Source organism: Natrix helvetica, assembly GCF_964273705.1.
Source record: "Natrix helvetica genome assembly, chromosome: 7".
Lineage (NCBI taxonomy): Eukaryota > Metazoa > Chordata > Lepidosauria > Squamata > Natricidae > Natrix > Natrix helvetica.
This window is the reverse complement of record NC_138558.1, coordinates 32,768,121-32,788,458: the sequence shown is the minus strand read 5'-3', so window position 1 is coordinate 32,788,458 and position 20,338 is coordinate 32,768,121. Positions and strand designations below refer to the sequence as shown.

The following is a 20,338-nucleotide window of genomic DNA, read 5'->3' as shown; positions in this document are numbered from 1 at the left end:
ATTACCTCAATGCGCATTAAGAAATCAACAAGTGCCCAGCTTGTGAGCTTTCAAAAATCGTAGGGAAAAGGAAAGAGAAAGAGAAGGAATGTAGACCACTGATAGTCAACCTGGTCCCTACCGCCCACTAGTGGGCATTCCAGCTTCCATGGTGGGCAGTAGGGGTTTGCTGTAACTCTGCTTTATAAATTTTATAAAGTAAAGTTACTTCCCTACTTTATAAATCACCGATACTGTGGAACCGGTGGGCGGTTAGAAAATTTCACTACTAACAGAGATACAAAAGTGGGTGGTAGGTATAAAAAGGTTGACTACCCCTGATGTAGACAGAGGTGGGAAGTTGAGATCAACCAGATTCCAAAATGAAAATGAACAAGAATGCAAACAGTATTTTGTTAGCTGGAAGCCAGCAGAAGATACATGACACAACTTTTCTTTAATGAAAATGTTTTTTATTTCCTGTTTTCTGGTGGCTATATCTTATTATGCTTCCAATAGAGGCTTGCATTGTGAAAGTTCCTTTATATTATTTTATTCAGGTGCTGAACTAAAAAAAAAGTAATGTATCCACAGCTGATGCTGAACTGTGATAGATCTTATGTGACATGCTTGTATTTATCTCTAGTCCCTTAATGGACAAGCTTTGTTGAATTAGAAAAAAATTCAAATTCTTGAACACTGAATGAACTCTGGCCTATGTCCTTTGGAAATTGTTTTCATGTTGTTGTTTTATAGATAATGTCAAGCAGGAGATATGAAAGGTAGGATGAGATATGAAATTAAACTGTAACGAAAAAGCAGAAAAAAGGTAACATTTTAAATAAACATGTTTTATAGGGAGAATTAATCTCTTTTGCATTTTACAACATATATTTCAGCCACTGACATGCAATGAAAATTATTGAAATAGTTGACTGAATTTTAATTGTTTTATACAACAAATCCGGGGTTGTGACTGTAGAAGAATATAGTAGCTCAGAAACTGATGCTGAACAAATGACATATTTTGGTACAGTAGTCTTATAGCCAATATAAATGTTTCACCCGGTATGAAAGAATCCAGTATTGACAAGAGATTTATGCAAATTGCCTTAGTGACAACCATGTTTTGTTGTTAATGCAATCCATACCACCACGTAATGAAACAGAAGAAATGTTGCTGTGCCTGGGAGCATGAGCTTCAATTACTTCTAAATTGGTTTCATGCACTTAACAATTTGTTCATAACACTCTCCACTTCTTTCCTCTGGTCCTCCATTTAGCAGCTGAAAGATACATGGAATTCAAAACAAACAAATTTCAATCTCTGGCAACTCAGTTTGTTAATTTCTAAAAAGACTCATCTTTGGCTGATTTGGCTCCTACCCTGGAAGGGCTTTTGAGCACATTCCAATTATTTCTATTGTCTTTTGACATATACCCCCCCCCCAAAGCCTGAAGCTTAGACTTCTTGTAAGGTCATCTACTATACACCATACCCCTAGAGCCTAGCTATTTATTAATTCACTTGCTTATTTATTCTCCTCTTTGTGGAATGTGTAGTAACTTAGCAGTAATAAATAAGCTTGAATGATGTAAGTGACCAAATGAACCTCTTTGTCAACTAAGAAAAATGACTTGGCTCAAGCCAATTCAACACAGTGCATTTCAATGAAGCAGACATTATTTTCTATCCTGAGGAAAAGTGCTGCTTTTTTATGTATATTTAAATTCATAGTAACTTTTACATTAAGATTGCTTTCTGGTAGATATATTTTATTATGTATTTAATATCAAGTATGTACTGCAATATATATTTCAGGGCATATTCATTCAGTTAGATGTTGAACTCAAAAGCTTTTACTGTGTCTGTAATTAATGCTCACTTGTGATGGTTCTTAGGAGATGAACTTGTTCACCTCCCTTTCCTTGATGGATAGCCTTTTCTCTGTCCCAAACTGCATTCTTTTAATATAATTTTAGCTTTAAAAATTAACAAGATTAAAGCAATACAAATATTAGAAAAGAAACAAAGAAGACTCATTAATATGTAGAAGGAAAATAGAAAAAGGGAAATTTAAAGAGCCTGCTTCTGATCTTTTTGACAGGAGTTATAAATGCATTGATATTTTACCCTCTCTTTCTAAGGTTACATCCTAATTTCCTTATTCCTTATCCCATGAGCCACCCTTTCTGATCATCAAAGCCATAAATCACACATTCATTTTCATCACTAATAATTATAACAGCTTATCTTTATCTAAGCAAACAATATAATTAGCCCACCTCTGCTACTTCCACATCTTCACCAACCATTTCTTCATTGTGGATATACAATGTTGGAGTCTTTCCCAAAAGCCACATTCTTGAATGTGAGCATGAACTAATACTTCATGTGAAATATACATAATCCTCAAAATACAACAGCTCATTTAGTGACCATTCAAAGTTACAACAGCACTGAAAAAAAAGTGACTTATGGCTGTTTTTCAGTTACGACCTTTCCAACAGCCCTAGGATCATGCGATCAAAATTTAGATGCTTGGCAACAGGTTCATATTTATGATGGTTGCTGTGTCCCAAGATCATGTGATCACCTTTTGTGACCTTCTGACAAACAAAGTCAATGGGAAAGCCAGATTCACTTAACAACTGGGTTACTAACTTATCAATTCACTAAACAACTGAGGCAAAAAAGGTAAAAAAATGGGGCAAAATTCTCTTAACAAATGTTCCACTGAACAACAGAAATTTTGGGCTCGATTGTGGTTGTCAGTTGATGACTACTTGTATTAGTACTGCTTTGTAACTTAGTAAGGCCACACTTCAAAAAGTGCATCCAGTTCTGGTCACCGTATTACAAAAAAGATGTTGGAAAAAGTGCAGAGAAGAACAAATAAGATGATTACTGGCTAGAGACTAAAACATATGAACAGTTGCAGGATTTGGGCTTGGCTAGTCTAGAGAAAAGAAAGACTGGAGGGGACATGATAGCAGTATTCCAGTAATTGTGAGGCTGCCATAAAGAGTAGGGGGTCAATTAAAGCACAAGAAGGTAGGACAAGAAACAATGGATGTAAACTAATCAAGGAGAGAAGCAATCTGGAATTAAGGAGAAACTTCCTCAGTGAGACAATTACTCAGTGGAACAGAAGTTGTGGGTGCGTTGTCACTGGAGATTTTTAAGAAGAATCTGGGCAGTCTACTTATCTGAAATGGTATAGGAGGTTGAACTAGAAGACCTCCAAGGCCCCTTCCACTTTATTCTGATTGATTCATTGATTATTAAATAAACTCATCAGATACTTTATTCATTGTGCTTTTATAGTAATGTAAACTATGGATTCATTCATATTTCTTTTGTGTAGATTATCTGCCTTCTTTGCTTATGCCCAGTTGGCTTTTAAGGAAATGTATCGTTGACTGCTTAAAACGTCAAATTTTCAAAAATAATAATAATAAAAAGTATGTTTGCAATAATTTATTAGCTGCTTTTAGCTGAAAGACATAATCTACTTATAAGCCTGTAAAACAACTGTCACCATGAAAGCATGTTACTTCTATATCACACACACTTTTCACACTGTATTTAAAATGCATTTCTCTTAGCTTAATCATCCAGCTCCTTCTGAAAACAATATCCAACTAATTTGGAAAAAATAGTTTATAGATATGTGGGCAGAAAAAAAGTTTGATATAAAATTACCTATTTGGATAGCATGTATATACCAACATTTAGAAATATTTATATGAAATTTCAGCGCATTGAAGAGTTTTGCTGAGTGGTAAATCAGTTGTCAAGTTACAGATTTTTGTAAATTAGCTCACTCATCCCTGTTCCCTTTCTACGCAGAGAGATGTTATAAATAACATGGGCTTGACATAGATTTATCTTCTTTGCAAATATAGTTTTCTTAAACCTGTAGGCATATTATGATATATTGTCCTTTTTGGATAAAGTGAGAACTGCAAATAATCAAGGAATATTCTTTGTTAGTATTCCTCCAGGAAAATATATATAGCACAATATATTTCTTACTATAATTTGATATTCTTTAATTGTACCATTTTATCTTTTTAAAACTTATTTTAAAAAAATATTACAGACGCTGAGGTAATAAATTCAAACTCCAGACTTTCTTGCCATTCAGTTATTTGGAAATAATATCATGTTATTGCCAGCTTGAACCAAGCCCTCAAATTAACGTTACATTGGAACAGGTTTTTACAGCCAACCTTCATGACTCTGTGTTGCTAATGAGCAGTTTAATTTAAAGCTAAAAATTATTAAGTGTTCCACAGGAGTTATAAATAATGTAATTTATAATATTCCTATCAAGCGCATAAAACTACATTTGTCTTCCATTAACAACATGCTTATTAAGTAACCTGACCTCTTCAGATGTAAGAAAATGCAATTAGTACAATTTGTCACAGATCTTTTACATTTTAATAAGACATAATTTATTGTCTCTTTAGTCTAATTAACTTTGAAACAATGGCAGATTTTGTTCGTTCAGAAAAAAAAGGCAATACATGTTTGCATTGCTAATATTAGGTACATTGATTCATAACAGACACAGAGTTTCACAGTTGGTAACACAGATGCTACCAAGGTTGCTTAGATCTTAACTTTAGTTGCTGTATCTCTAAGTCAGGGGTGTCCAAACTTGGCAACTTTAAGACTTGTGGACTTCAACTCCCAGAGCTGGCTGGGGAATTCTGGGAGTTGAAGTCCACAAGTCTTAAAGTTGCCAAGTTTGGACACCCCTGCTCTAAGTCAATATTCAGTAACCTTTTCATATTAAATGTTTCTCTTTCAAGGGTCGTACAATTGCTCAGAGACTGTCTTATATATCCAAAATTTTATAAATCACTAAATTTTATGGTATTTCAGTGATCACAGCTGAGAGCTCCTGAGGTAGTTTTTTTTTTAGATGCTGAATGGGCTTGAAATAACACATACATAAAACACATAAAAGCTAGATGAGATATTAAGGTTCTTATCTTCCAGGCTGACAATTTTAATGTTTTCTTTTTTATTTAATTTTTAGGTGTTATGCATAGCATTTAATGTAACAGGCCTAAGGCTACAGGCACTTTGACATCAATTCTGTTCTACTGTATGTACAGCCTAATTTTCAGTTCCTTGAATAATATTATTCTTACTTCATCAATTTTATTTTGCTCATAGACCAACATAGAACTAATAACGTAACAATTACAAAAAGGGGGGGAAAGTCACACTGAAGAAATAAAATAAGGTGAAAATAAAATTATTCGCATAAAATTACAAACTACAAGAATCAAAGACCTATAAAATTATAATTAGTTTTACAATGAATAATCTAATACTACAAATAACTGTGATAAATAACTATAAAAAACAAGTAATACTACAATTTAAAAACTACTTTGAAAATATAAAGCTATGCTAATTTAAGTTTAATGCTTGCTAAAACCATGTTTGTTTGGATTAAGACAATTTTGGTCCAACTAATTATAGCAAAGAAATACTGTAAAATAAATCATAGACTGGTAAGTGTTTATTTAAAATGAGAACAAAAATGAATGAATGAATGAATGAATGAATGAATGAATGAATGAAGGGAGGAAGGAAGGAAGGAAGGAAGGAAGGAAGGAAGGAAGGAGAAAGGAAGAGAAAATATATTGGGTTGTGGAAGTCTAGTTAAGGAGAGTAGTCACTTGGAGGAGCTGGTTATATTTAATCATCGCCTTAACACAGGGGCGTCATCATCGTCAAACTCAAGGCCCAGATCCAGCCCACAAGATGCTTAGATCTGGCCCATGGGGCCACCCTGAAAACAGCAAAGGACCAGTCCATGGTGCCTCTACCGGCAAAAGCAGAGCTTGGGAGGTTCAAGGATGGTCTTCCCGAGCTCCGTTTTCGCTAGCAGAGAATTGCAGGAGGCCATTGCAGCTGAAAAGGAAGCTTGGGAGCCCATTTTTGCTGGCAGACCATTACAGGCGCCCTGTTACTCGTGACATCAAGCTGGACATACACCCTGCCCCGTCCCCAAGATCAAGCATAACTCTGATGCAGCCCTCAATGAAATAGAGTTTGACACCCCTGTCTTAAGACAAAACAGGACTATATTGCCTAAAATTCCTGCCACCTTGTCAGGTAGCAAGAGACTAAGGTAATCAGCCACAGGTCTGTAATACAATGAGAAATAGATAGATAGAGATAGATGATAGATAGATAGATGATAGATAGATAGATAGATAGATAGATAGATAGATAGATAGATAGATATATGTCTTACAAATTTCTATCTATCTAACTATCTATCTATCTATCTATCATCTATCTATCTGTCTATCTATCTATCTATCTATCTATCTATCTATCTATCTATCTATCTATCTATCTATCTATTTCTCAGTGTATTATAGACCTGTGGCTGATTACCTTAGTCTCTTGCTACCTGACAAGTGGCAGGAATTTTAGGATAGATAGATAGATAGATAGATAGATAGATAGATAGATAGATAGATGATATAGATATGTCTTACAAATTTCTATAAAAAGGTAATGCAGCAACACATGACCATGGTTTCAATTTTTCCACAGTTCTTTTTTTATATTATAGAATTTTGCTCCCAAGAAAGCAGAGCGGGGAGAACATGACAGCAAGCTATTCTGGTGTTCTGGGAATAATATTGTGCAAGTAATGTGCAGGAAGAACACTTTTTTCTGAGTTCATTCAATTAATATGTAATGGAGCCTATCTAAGATCATTTTGCAGGGCCATATCGCTAACATCTTGCTTGAAAAATTCTTTGGCCTGATCAGTCCCACTGGAATCAATACACTGAGAAAGAATCCACAATGGCTTAGGGTGGCACTGTGGCACCAAGAATTATTTTGCCAAGAAGTCTGGAATTTGCTTGAGAAACTCAGACAACATAACTAGCTTATGCTATTTGTTTTAATTAGAGCCATTCCAGCTTCAGCCTAAAGGGTTGAATTAGGAACACAATAAGGAACTGATGAGATGAATGCATTCATCCCGTCAATTTCATATATCTTTTGTCAACTTAAAAACAGTTCAGAATGTCCATTAGAATAAAATATACATAACTAGAAATGTACATTTTGAAGAAAAAGATTAAAATTTATATTTTGTAAGAAAATGGATCATGTGACTTCTGGTTTAAATGCAGATTAATGTAGTATTATATAAATACTAAATTTGCAAGAGGTAGCTGTTTACCTGTTGTTCCAATTCAAAGCAGCTGTAGGTCCATGAAGTATAAAATTGAAATAGATGACTTGGAAGACCTACTCAAACTCCATGATTCTGTAAATCTATTGTAGCATATATATATATATATATATATATATATATATATATATATATATATATATATATATATATATATATATATATATATATATATATATATATATATATATATATATATATATATATATATATATATATATATATATATATATATATATATATTTGAAGACAGTTATTTTGCCTAGCATGCGGTAAGCAGGTTCCCCCCCCCCCAAGACCCTAACACAAGAAAGGGCAGTGATTATCATTAAGATCTCATATTAGGGAACAGCTAGCACCATCCAGATACTTACCTCTCCACAACATCGAAAGTCCTATCAGGTATCATAGCTGTCAAGCAGCAGGACTATATGATCTAGTATATGAACATATCTCAGAACAGCATTGGAAAGAAAATCAGAAACTCAAAACATCAGTTGCTTATAGATAGAACAGTCGCCTAAGAATCAAGTTTTAGATAGACCTATCTGTGCACAGCCTGGATGCACTACAAGAAAAATATAATTCAATGTCACACATATGGATCTGTGAATGTGCTGTACTGTACAAAATGAATAGGACACTAAGGACCTTCCTTAAGAACTCAATGTTCCCCACTGCCATAAAGTCTCACTGGATGTCAGGGCAGTGTACATTTTCTGAATTTGTAGGTATCTGATTTCTATTCTAAAATATAACAATGCATAAAAGTGGACTTTCCTGCCTATCTTGCAGAAAATCAAATGTATTTTCTAAATATCACTTTGCTATGCTGCATGTGGACTGACAGAGACAGAATGAGTGCAAAGGCAAATATGCAATATAGAAGGATTTTTTTTATTACTTTAGGTAATTCTAGATGTCAGATAAAAATGAGAACTTTAGTGAAAATTTTGCACAATGACAGCTGTGTTTCACAGATAACATTTTATAGTTTGATGTATGAGGCAGAAAATATGAAACATATTGTGAAGTTCTACCTTGACATAATGATGGAAAGCTATTTGAAGTGCATTAAATCTGAGAAATGTGACAGACCACAATGAAATAGTCCATCTTCGGTGAAGAAATCACATATCAGGCCTGCCAGAAACTAAATTGCCATTTACAGCTGTTTCATTTTAGTTCCACATTTTGAAACTTCAACCATAGCCTCATTTATTTCTAATTAAAGAATGAATTAAATCTTATTACAATGATATAATAATTTCACTTTCATTAGATTCATTCCATGCTGCTCTTAAATTGAATGCCATTGCATTATGTGAAAATCCACCAGTCTAACATTTGCTTGTTAATACTGTATAAATTTACTGGGGGAAAAAAACATTTTAATTACTAACTTTAATTATTCACATAAAATATGATCAAAGGCGCGTGTTTTCAAAAGGCTTTTTTATAATTAATTGTGATCAGAATTTACTTGAAAGCTTTGATCAAACATATTAATACTTGGTTTTAAAAAGTGGAAAAGTGGAAAGTATGAAGAATAAAGTACATAATCAGATACAGAATTAGTTGCAGTTAAGCTTCAGGTTAAAGAGGAGGGGTGGGGACTTCTGTGCTGCCTGGCTCTCAACAATTCTGGGTGGCTCACAACAATAAAAAAAAACTAATTCCAATAAAAATCAATAAATATTATAAGATAAAAAGTGAAGATGGCAATGTAATGCAATGAAGCAAGGGGACTTTGTGAAGTCTCCAGGGCTGTTCTAAACTGCAGCAGAATGGGCCATCGAGGTTCCAGGCAAAATCTTGTTCTAGCGGGTGCCAGTTCAAAGAAGGTGTGCTTTTTGAGATCCTGATAGATGATACAGTTTAATTGAAGGCCCTTGGGGCATTCCAATACTGAAATATCAAATTGGTTGGGCAACCATGTCATGGGAAAGTGATGAGCCCTCCAATGACCAGAGCCTATGACATGTAAGGATTATTGGTAACGAGGAATGTCCATTACTGCTTGTGTTGGGAAGGGATGGAGGGAGGGAGTGACGGAGGGAGGGAGGGAGGGAGGAATTAAGTTTGGTTCTTGTTTTATTTTTAAGGGCACTCCCAAAAGAGGTCAGTATTAAAACGATTTGGAAACCCTATTGATGTATGTAAACATGATATTTGTAGGTGATTAAATGTAATGTAATCCCTAGTGCAACGTAATGGAGTGAGCTCCCATTACTTGTCCCAGCTTCTGTCAATCTAGCAGTTCGAAAGCATGTAAAAATGCAAGAATAAAAATAGGAACCACCTTTCCTGGGAAGGTAACAGCACTTCAGGAGCCTTCAGTGTTTAGTCATGCCAGCCACATGACCATGGAGAAAGTCTTCGGACAGTGCTGGCTCCTCAGCTTTGAAATAGAGATAAGCACTGCCCCACTAAAGTTGGGAATGATTAGCACATATGTGGGAGGGGAACCTTTATCTCTACATGTAATGTAATGTCACCCAAGCAAGTATCATCTTTTGAATATCAAGATTGAAACTTTTGTTCACATGATTCTTATCCTTGGGTTAATAATAACATTTGATCCTGAAATCAGTCTTAATGGGCTCGTGTACACCATTTTTCTAGTTTAGGTAAAACCATAAAATTATACTTCAAAATATTAAATAGGCAGGGACGTGCGGTCAGGGAAGGCAGGGGAGGCAGAGCCTCACCGCTCTCATCATGAAAATAAAAAAAAAGGGAAAAGGCGCTGAGGAGCCTTCTGCAAACATGGTCCAGGAATGGGACCACGTGTGCAAGAGGCTCCTCTAGCCTCAGCCTCCCTCCTGCACACGTGGTCCCATTCCCCGCCTTCCTGAGTCAACATGAAGGGGACTGTGGAGCGTGCTTCGTGGTCCCGCAGAGCGTGCTTCGTGGTCCCCTTCATGTTGACTCAGGAGTCAGGAAGGCGGGGAATGGGACCATGTGTGCAGGAGGCTGAAGCTGTCTCAGCCTCCTGCACACGTGGTCCCATTCCCCGCCTTCCTGAGTCAACATGAAGGGGACCGCGGCTCGCGCTGATGACGTCACCAGCCTCACCAGCCATAAACCTCACCGCACGTCACTGTAAATAGGTATGTCTTAGATCAAAGCCACTGTATGCTTCTCCCACTCTTCTTGTACTAAATATTAAGTGAATAAGCCTGTAGTCTTGAAAAGCATGATTTACATGAAGATTTGTGTATAATAAAGAAAAGTAGAATACCATAGGGCAGTGATGGCAAATCTATGGCACACGTGCCAGAGGTGGCATGCAGCGGCTCTCTGTGGACACATCAGCTGTTGCCCCAGCTCAGCTTCGCCACACATGCGTCCTGCAGGCCAGCTGGTCTTCATGTCTCTGCAGTGCATGTGCGGGGATGCACATGCAGGGAGAGCATGCAGGGGGCACATGCAGAAAGGCCACATATGCATGTGCAGAGGGTAGGTTGCATGCAGGAGGCATGCATGCATGCATGGGGGCAGGGCACATGCAGGGCACCACATGCATACATGGAAGGCATGCATAGGACTGCACACGCATGCTTTGGCCACTCAGTCCGGAAAAGGTTAGCCATCACTGCCATAGGATTTATTTCCAATTCTCTTTTCCATGGTTTGGAACACTAATATTTACAAATCATATTTATAAAAAGAAAAATCTAGATGTTTCTGGTGTACATAAGCATGCATTTACTTATATTTCACTTTTTAGATGGAAAGGAGCTGTGTATTGTAGTCTGTGTGTTTTGGTGCATTTGAGTTTCTAAACAAAGCAGTATGGAGTTTTTATTTAGCAGCTGTGGCCAAGTAAATAATTAAAGTAAACAGTAAGGTATTGAATATTCATTTGTAAATGTGTTTTATCTACATGTAATTGTTACAAATATGTATTGTCAAGTGGCGCGTGACTGTTTTTACTCTTAAATTTTCATCTGCTTCATTTTAATAACTATTTTTAAGCAGTATTAATAAATAAAGACACTTTGGTATTAAAATCTTAACAGCTCTATTAGTGCAAACTGTGTTGTAAAAGCTCCAGGGTAAAGTTTCTGTTACAAGATTTTTGTTTTTTGTTTAGTGAGCTGTATGCAAACATCTGTCTGATAAATAAGCATACCAGAAAATACTCCCTTATGGAGGGCATAGATAGTCTTACTTTAGTGCTTTAATGCAATATCATTTTAATTAAAGTTCCTCATTGTCTTGAACAGGTGGTCTGGCCAGCTGTATAACTCAAGGGATCCTATCAAAAGTTCCCAAAGGACCAATAAAATTATTGCCTGGGTCCTAAACCATATCTTATTAGCCATACCTGCATGCCATCTTCACATGTCCAGCTATGGATAAAGGCTTTTGCAAAATTAGATGTTTTTGCATGGCATTTACTCCCAGATGGAGACAGAAAGGGAAAGAAATGGAAAAAATAGAAGAAAGATATTTAGATATTTAGTTTACAGAAAATATGAAACCTTCACACTGTAGATGAACACAATACTCTTCACTTTTTCACAGATTTTATCTGGGAAGTTTGAAAGGAATTGCACTCAGATTCGCTTTCATCGTAAATGCAATTGTTGGGATTATCTGGGATTTTGCACCAATTTTGAACAGATCCACTTGAACAAATGTTAATGCACTTCCCCTTCAAATCACACAATGGTTTAGGAAAAATTGAGAGCAAGACTAGGTGCACAGCTCTGGTATGTACCTAATATTCAGCCGTACATTTAAGGAAATTCCTGAACAGCAATAGAAGACAGTCAAATACCCTTAGTACAACTCCTCACTCTTCTTCATATTCTTCACTCTGAAGATTCACTCTTCTGCTTTTAAGGTACATAGCAGGGGAGGTATACACTCACCTTCCCTACTGGTTCGCAAATGTGATCCTTTGGTGAAAAAAGGCCCTAAATGAGATGCCATAGAGCCGGGCGCAGGTAGGTGGAGCCTCCCGTGATTTTTGCTATCGGTTCAGGCGATCTGGTCATTCACAGAGAGCAAATCCTGTATCTCTATACAGTATAGACAATATCCACTGGATATCATTACTGTTTTGGATGGAGCAGTATTTTGATCCTTCCCAATGTCTATGGACCTTTACTTTTGCCTGAAGAGAAGGAGGCAGAATTTGATTATATTTAACAATAGACACATGAAAGAATAGAAAATTATTTGTTTTGCATTATTTGTTGCCTTTGATGGAGATTTTATTCCCGAGAAAGTAAAATGCTAAAGTGGTTTGGTCGGGCTTCATTGTAATCACATTGATTGAGAATGAGAAGTAGCATATATTGTTGCAGCAAAAATGAAATTGGAAAAGTTCTCTGAAAAGGTTTGCTGTGTCTCTGCTCAGTTACCTCTGGTAGTCTATTGGTTATAGTTTAGTCAAGTTTCTATATAGTTTTTTTCCCCTATGGAATCTATAGGAAGGTCCTTATTTTGTTTCCATACAATGACCAAGAAAAATCATAGGAACATTTTGGACAGAATGTCCAAATTAATATATATTCTTTCCAGAAGAAGCAAGGGAAACTGCAATTGCATCAGTAGGTTTACCCGTGATGTCCAAATCTCTCACAACTTTTCAGTTTTCACCCCACACCATTCATTTACAACTGTGAGACAAACATCTAGACCAGTGATGAAATTCATTTTTTTTTTACTGCTGGTTCTGTGGGTGTGGCTTGGTGGACGTGTGTAGCTTGGTGTACATGGCAGGGGAAGGATACTGCAAAATCTGCATTCCCATCGCACTCTGGGCCAGCCAGAAGTGGCATTTGCCAGTTCTCTAAACTACTCAAAATTTCGGCTACCAGCTCACTAGAACCTGCCAGAACATGCTGATTTCACCACTGATCTAGACTCAATTTGAGTTTGGTGCTACATAATCATGTCTGTATGTACAAATTTAAACATACATTCACACATTTATCTCTCCAAAGAGTTGACACAAATGAAGCCAAAGAGTTAGTTAACACCAAAGTTCTCTATGTGAGTAATTACTGGCTGCAATTAGCCAAAAGATTGGCTACCACCTTCAAAGCTTTAAATAACTTAGGACTTGGATATATGTGAGGGCATCTTCTTTTGGTTCAGGTTTCCCCCATTCAGTAACATCTGGAAAAGAAATCTTGTCAAACATTACTTCCCCAAGGGAATATCCTCTCTTGGGACCCCAGTATTAAGCATTCTTGATTATGAATCCCTTTTGAATAACAGTTTGCCACCAGATATCCAGACCACTCACTCCACTAGACTTCTGAAGAATCATAAAGACCTAATTCTTTATGAAACCATTTGGGGACATTAAGGATTAGCCTGCACCTTTCTAGCAGCTTATCTAGTGTTTGTTCTGGTGTGTACCTTGATGATTATCATGTTTTAATCCTTTGTTATTGATTGATGTAAGCCACTCCAAGTCTTTTAGAACTGAGGGGCTTAGAAGTTGTAATAAATTAGTCAGTAAAAAGAATATCTATGTTATCCCACAAGCAATATGTTTTATATTTTAAATTTGATTTTTAATTACTGCTTTCATTTTGGTCACTGTCACTACTGGAATATGCCAGTTTATATTTTGATTATTATTAATTTTTCACTTTTTATTTTTTCATCTTCCCATTGAAAGCATCGCCTCTTTCATGCCTTTTATCATTAAATTAATAACAGTATGGCTTACATTTTTAACTTCACTTAAATAAATGTTCATGTGTTAACTATCAGATGATACATGCTCTCTTCCACACAAATAACCTAGAAACTATATCCATCCTTGTCCCTTGTTTCCAATTCTATGATGCCATTATAACCAAAATAAAGATGAATTACAGTTACTTTATATGTGTTAAATTCTTTGAATTGTTTTTTTTTTAAAAAAACACCATAGAACTTAACTTTTTTTTTCTAAATATTTGTTGAATGTCAATGTAAAACTCCGCCATCCATCCATGGCCTTGTATTTTTATGAGTTATATGCACAAACTGAAACAACTTTGTGCCTAAGGCTAGCATGCAAACTCAGTCTACCACTGCAAAACAAAACAGAATAATTACCCAAGGTGTACTGAACATGTGCCTCTCTTTGTAAATTATGACTGACCTGACAATTGTTATACCATAGTTAGCTTCTTTAAACAAAAACAGTCCAATTAAGTTACTACACTTAAAAAAAGTCAAACAAATCCCACCAAACTAAGGCATTATTGTTTAACATAGTAGTGTGCTTGGATTATCAAATACCAATCAGGTATTTTATTGATTAATATTCTATTCCATGTAGAAGTGAGTTTTAACATTGAGGAAAGCATTATAAAGAACTGGGTTTTCTAAATTGATGACAAATGATGAAATAATATCTGTATGAACATAAATATTAAAATAATTAATTCTTAACTTCACAGTATGTGGGCAGTCAGAGATACAACAACTACTGCTACTACTGGGTATCTATTACCATTTTAGATCAAGCCAAGTCCAAAAATGCTAGGGAATTCATTGGAGCTTGGCAAGTTTGACACCCATTCTCTAGAACTTCTCTCAAGTATAATTCTTTTTTCTTATCTGCAATATAACAATAACAATAGTACTTAGACTTATTTCATAATGCTTTACAGCCCTCTCTAAGCAGTTTATAGAGTTCACATATTGTCCCTAACAATCTTGTTCCTAATTTACTTACCTCAGAAGAATGAAAGGCTAAGTCAATCTTGAGTTGCGCGGGATCGAACTCTCAGCAGTGGGCAGACTTAGCATGCAATACTGCATTCTAACCACTGCACCACCACAGCTCTAATGACAGTTTCTTTAAGTCTTTTTCCATTTCTGTCTATTATTTCTGTTTACTTTCCACTAATCATTTATTTAATTATTATTAAATTTATATGCCACCTATCTCACTACCAAGTAACTTTGAGTGGCGTATAACATATCCTTGCTTAATGCTTCCTCTAAGGTGCCATATAGATTCTTCATATTTTTATAACTCCTCTTTAGAAAACATTTTTCCATTTTCTCTTCAAATGCAACCAGTTCACTTTTAATAGAGTTGGCTGTTTCAGATACCTGCCTCCCCATTAATTCAAAGATTTTTTTTAATATTTCTCAAGTAACTCTCTTTTCTTTCAATTACCCTAACTAACCTCAATACTATCCCTTTTATTCATTCATAATTTTAAAAATAAATTTGAATTTTATCCTTTATTGGTGTCTTCTGTTTGTACTGAAGCATCCAGAGTCTGTGACATTAAAGTGAACTAAAATGTTTTAATGACCAAACAACTAGTTATACACAAATTAATCTCACCCAAATAAAAGTGTGCAATGAATTGATTTAACAATCAACACCATTCCAATTTGCATTCACTGGTGTTTTTCTGAACATTCATTTGCATTTAGAGTTTAAAGATATACTTATTCTATCCAGATATAATATATGGTTTTTTAACTAAAGCAAAGCATGCCATTTCTCTCTTTTCTGAAATGAAAACAGTGGCATACATAATCATGTTTATGCTTTTTGTGCAAAGAATAAAAATGAGATTTTTTCATGTTACAAATGAGTTTTGACATCCTATTTGAAACCTTTCAAACCCCAAGGTGTTCCAACATAAGAATAATAATCATAAAATTTCAGTGTTTTCCATTGGGTATAATGGTTTTTAGTTTGTTTTCAAAATGCATAAATTCTTTGTGGCAGACATTTCATGCATGTTATTTTTTCCTTTAGCAAAAAGTATATCATCTATTGCGCAACAAATGTTTTTATTCATCCTGAAGTGTTTCTATTTTATTTTCAGTCTTTTATTGTTTGCAGAATTTATGACAAACCTGAAAATCAAAGCAAATTATGTTATAGAGTGCAATCCAACAATGTTATATACTGCAAATTGCAACTACCAGCATTTTCAAGATAGGACAGCCAAACTATTCTTCATTGTTACTATATATTTTGTTACTGCTCATTGATAGTGTATGCTCCAAACCCTGAAATAACAGGGGAGGAGTTGCTCAAAAATAAATAATCTTGCTAAGAGTGGCAGTTCTTGTATTAAGAAAGTTCCTATGACTCAACATTGGGAGTAAGATAAAAAGTTGGAATTTAGTTCATCTCTAAGTATGTATGCCTGGATAAAAAGTTTAATGAAAAGTACAGCTTACAAGATCTTGTAAAATTATTACGAATGTGAGATTAATACACCTGCCATGATGGGCTATAGTGAGTATTTTATTTTCCAATCAATTTGTTCTGATTCATTCTCAATTTATAATTTTGTAAATTGCATCTTTGTATATATTTCTTTGTTTATATTATATATGCAGTTTTCACTTTTCTAATATATCCCTTTTGCCAGCAATTTTCCCTAAAGTGATTTGTTTTATATATTATTTCAGTATTATATGTGTCTGGGGACTTATTTTCCTTAGATTGTAGAACTACACTGCAAAAATTGGAAAAATATAACCAATAAAGAGTTACATTGATTGATCTTTCGTACTGTCTCATGAATTGCTGATTACCGGTAGGTAAATTTAATGAACATATTCCTCTCATAGCATAGCTGATCCCATTAGTGTAAATAAATAGATTTTCTTGGAATGAAATCAGTGATCAATGTCCCTGATACCACTAGCCTTAAGCAAAAGGCACTTTTACCATCACCATACTGAAGACATAGTCTTAAATTATTAGGAGTAGAGCATATCTTGACCTTCCTACTATTTCACAGCTATCCTAGTTATGAATAGAGTGGATTAAAGATACAAAATAAAAAGTCACATCTTCACTGTTGATGGTTGCTAGGACAATGTAGTATTACAAATCCAATCTACAAAAATTACTCTAAAAACTATAGGAGTATTTACCTGCAAAACTAGAAACAATCATAACTTTTCCCAGGATTAAGTGGCAATGAAAGGAAAATTGTGTGGTCCACTGACAACATGTTGTTACTTTAATTTAAGGAGTTGTACACAGGTTTCAAATGTGCACTCCAAATCATTTTTGGGAAACACTATAAAATTTTCATGGCTATATTGAATGTATTCAGGTTAGGTTAGAAAACAAAAGTTATATTGATTTGTCTGCTGTAAATCTTATTATCTTGATAAATCTGTCACAGACAAATCATTTTGATTGTATGGGTAAATGCCTGTTTTGTAGCTGGAAGTCTTCTCAGTGTAAACGTACATATTTATTGCACACATACAAAAAGAGGAAAGAAACATCTTTGTTCCCAGTTTTTTCTGCAAACATTCAAAAAGCAAATTACGATTTGTGGTATTTTGTTTTGTATTTGTAGTTGACTGACAACTGACAAGTTGTGAAGCTATGAATTCAAAACTGAGGTCCAAGTGGCCAGCTTTGAGAATTCCCAAATGATAAGAGAATAGTAAGACATGGAAAAGCAACAAATTTTCTTGAAATCAGTACCTGGAATAATAAAATCTAAAATGGACCACTAGGCTAACATTAGTTACTGCAGCAAACTTTTTTTTATTGTTAACCGACTAGGCATTCATTTATTTATTTACATATTTCACTTTATTAATCGCTCAACTCAATGCATTCTGGGTAGCATAGAAAATTTGCTTATTTAGATTTTAGTTATAAAATTTATAACTGATTAAGGATAGACATGAATGAATGGCGTGATGGCCTAGAAGTGGACCTCTTCGCTCACAATCAGAAGGCTGTGAGTTTGATCCTAGATAGAGGCAGATAGTTCTCTCTCTGGGCACAAAGAAAAAATATCTGCTGTGAACTCTGTGTAGGCAACAGAAGGGGCAGGCAGTCAATAAATGCTCAGCTCTATTCAGTCACCCCATTGCAAGGGATTACAGTGTCATTAAAAAACGGATAGACATGGATATATTTACCCATCTGCTTGGTTTAGTAGACAGATTTTCAACCATAATAGCTAAATTATAAAAAATAATAGGTGTTTTTCATTTTTCTAAAAATCAGTATATCACTTTACAGCTCAGTTACATTTATTCAGGGGCTTATGGACATAGAGCATCACATGGTTACATAGTCATTACAAGAAGTGCCAAAGGTGCTCTTCAGAGCTTCTCTAAGAAGACCTAAAGAACAAAGTATAGAAAGTGATTTAGAAAATAACTGGAAACCATTGCAACCTCTGTCCCCCTGCCCCACCCGCACAGGAATGGAAAAATGCTAACTTCCCAATGTCATTCACTGTAACTAAATAGGTCCACAAAGCAAGACCATAATGTTCATATATCTATGCAGGTTATCCCTTGGATTAATAGAGATGACACGTATGCACAGCCCCCCAAAATAATATTTGAACTGGAAATTTTAATTACACAAAAGTTTCACTTAAAATGTCAACATAAATTCAAGGTCAAACCACTTTTCAGGTACAAATCAAAACATTTTTCAACCTTTTAACATAAAAACTAAAGCTTTAGAAAACAGGCTGGTGTTAGTAAATTTCAGTAGTTGGTATACATAAAGCCACTATCTCAAAGAAACATTTTTTTTCATTCCTTCTGAGAAAAGCCTCCAGGTAGAAAACTGTTGATGCAAAACTATTTTCAAGGAAGATTGGGAGTGGGAGGGTTTCCATACCGTTGCAGTCCTTTGCTGAGATGGAGGATGTGTGTTATTTGTTTTTTCCTGCATAATCAATATTTATAAATATTTGCAATACGTACAAAGACTGCTTTCTTCTCAAATAATGGTTTATTATCAATCATTTTCATGCTAATTTCTAACATGACTAATTTGATTTATCTGATCAAATTATTAGCACATTAATTCAGCCTTCATATTTTCTATCACTTAACTATCTTTCTTTTCATACCCATGTATTATAAAACCCTCTCAGTCTGTTACAATGGATAAATTGGATCAAAGAATTTAACATTATTTTTCTTATAAACAAAAAGGGTCAAAAATCCTTTTTGCTAAATATGCTTTTAGCAACCAGTATGTTGTGTTCTCCATATTGGATATTATTAACTTTCATAAGAAAGAACTCAAAATAATTACTGATTCATCTTAATTTAATTATTTTCTGTAATCTCCTTTTGTGATCATCAGGTATGCAACCATCTTTAGATCTTCTAGTAGTGAATAACATAATTTTACAGTTGGAGGTTTTTGAATATCCTCTTTATTCGGTTTCATCAGATAATTCTATCTGCTAAATTCAATTTTTTTCTTCTTCTCCATTTAGAGTTTTAGTTCTGGATAGTCACACTGAATTAATAACTATATTTTCTCAATGAATGTTGATGAGCAATTCTTGTTTTTGTCCCTGGGGATATAAAGGAGATGCAAAAAACACTTGTACACGTCAAGGTTGTGATTTTGGCTATAGAATCTTGGTTTTTTCCCTCTATTTTCCTCTATCTGACATTTCAATCACATATTTGCACATGCTTTCATATTTTTCTAACTATACAGTTAAATCTCAATGACTTCCTGCATATCTGTTTAAGCTCTGGACAGCTTATAATTATCAAAAACTTAAGAACATATCATAAGAACATTATATAATAGCAATCAATATAAAACATAAAATTTAAAACAGTAACAACGTGGAAAAGTCTTGTGAATATACTATGTCAGTTTATTGTACACCCTGAACTCTGTCGCAGACTTGAATTTGCTACAGATTTCAAATATGGCATGTTCCTCAAATGTACCACATTACTAAAAACTGTGACTAAAAATACCTCAAAACAGTTTGGCCCAAATATTTTATTCAATTTAATAGGTTTTTTAAAAAGTCAAGCTACATATGAGAGAACCGGTTGATACAGAGAGATCATACAAGATCATGTTTATTAGGAATGGACTCTGTATATAAGAAAAATGTGGACCTCATATCAAATACACTTTGTGAAGGAAAAAAGTCAAAAACCGTGAGACGAAGGAAGGGCTATACTTCAGGTAGCCCCTGTGTTCCAGACAGGGCTGTCTGAGGCTGACAGGGCTGTCTACATTTGAAATAGGGACATGGACTTGCATCAGAAACACTGGCTGAAATTACTGTTCTTTCCCATATATTTGAGCTATTTTCTTAAGGAGGATTATTATACATCAACATGGATTAGAA

At 34.9% G+C, this 20,338-nt stretch overlaps 1 long non-coding RNA gene across 1 annotated transcript in view; it reads right to left on the bottom strand.

The window, feature by feature from the left end:
* Positions 1-330: 330 nt before the first annotated feature.
* LOC309395076 overlaps positions 331-20,338 on the bottom strand; it is an 85,294-nt gene continuing 65,286 nt past the window's right edge. The window contains exon 4 of the long non-coding RNA XR_014175849.1: positions 331-1,265. This is a non-coding gene — a long non-coding RNA (uncharacterized lncRNA). The remainder of the gene's footprint in view (positions 1,266-20,338) is intronic.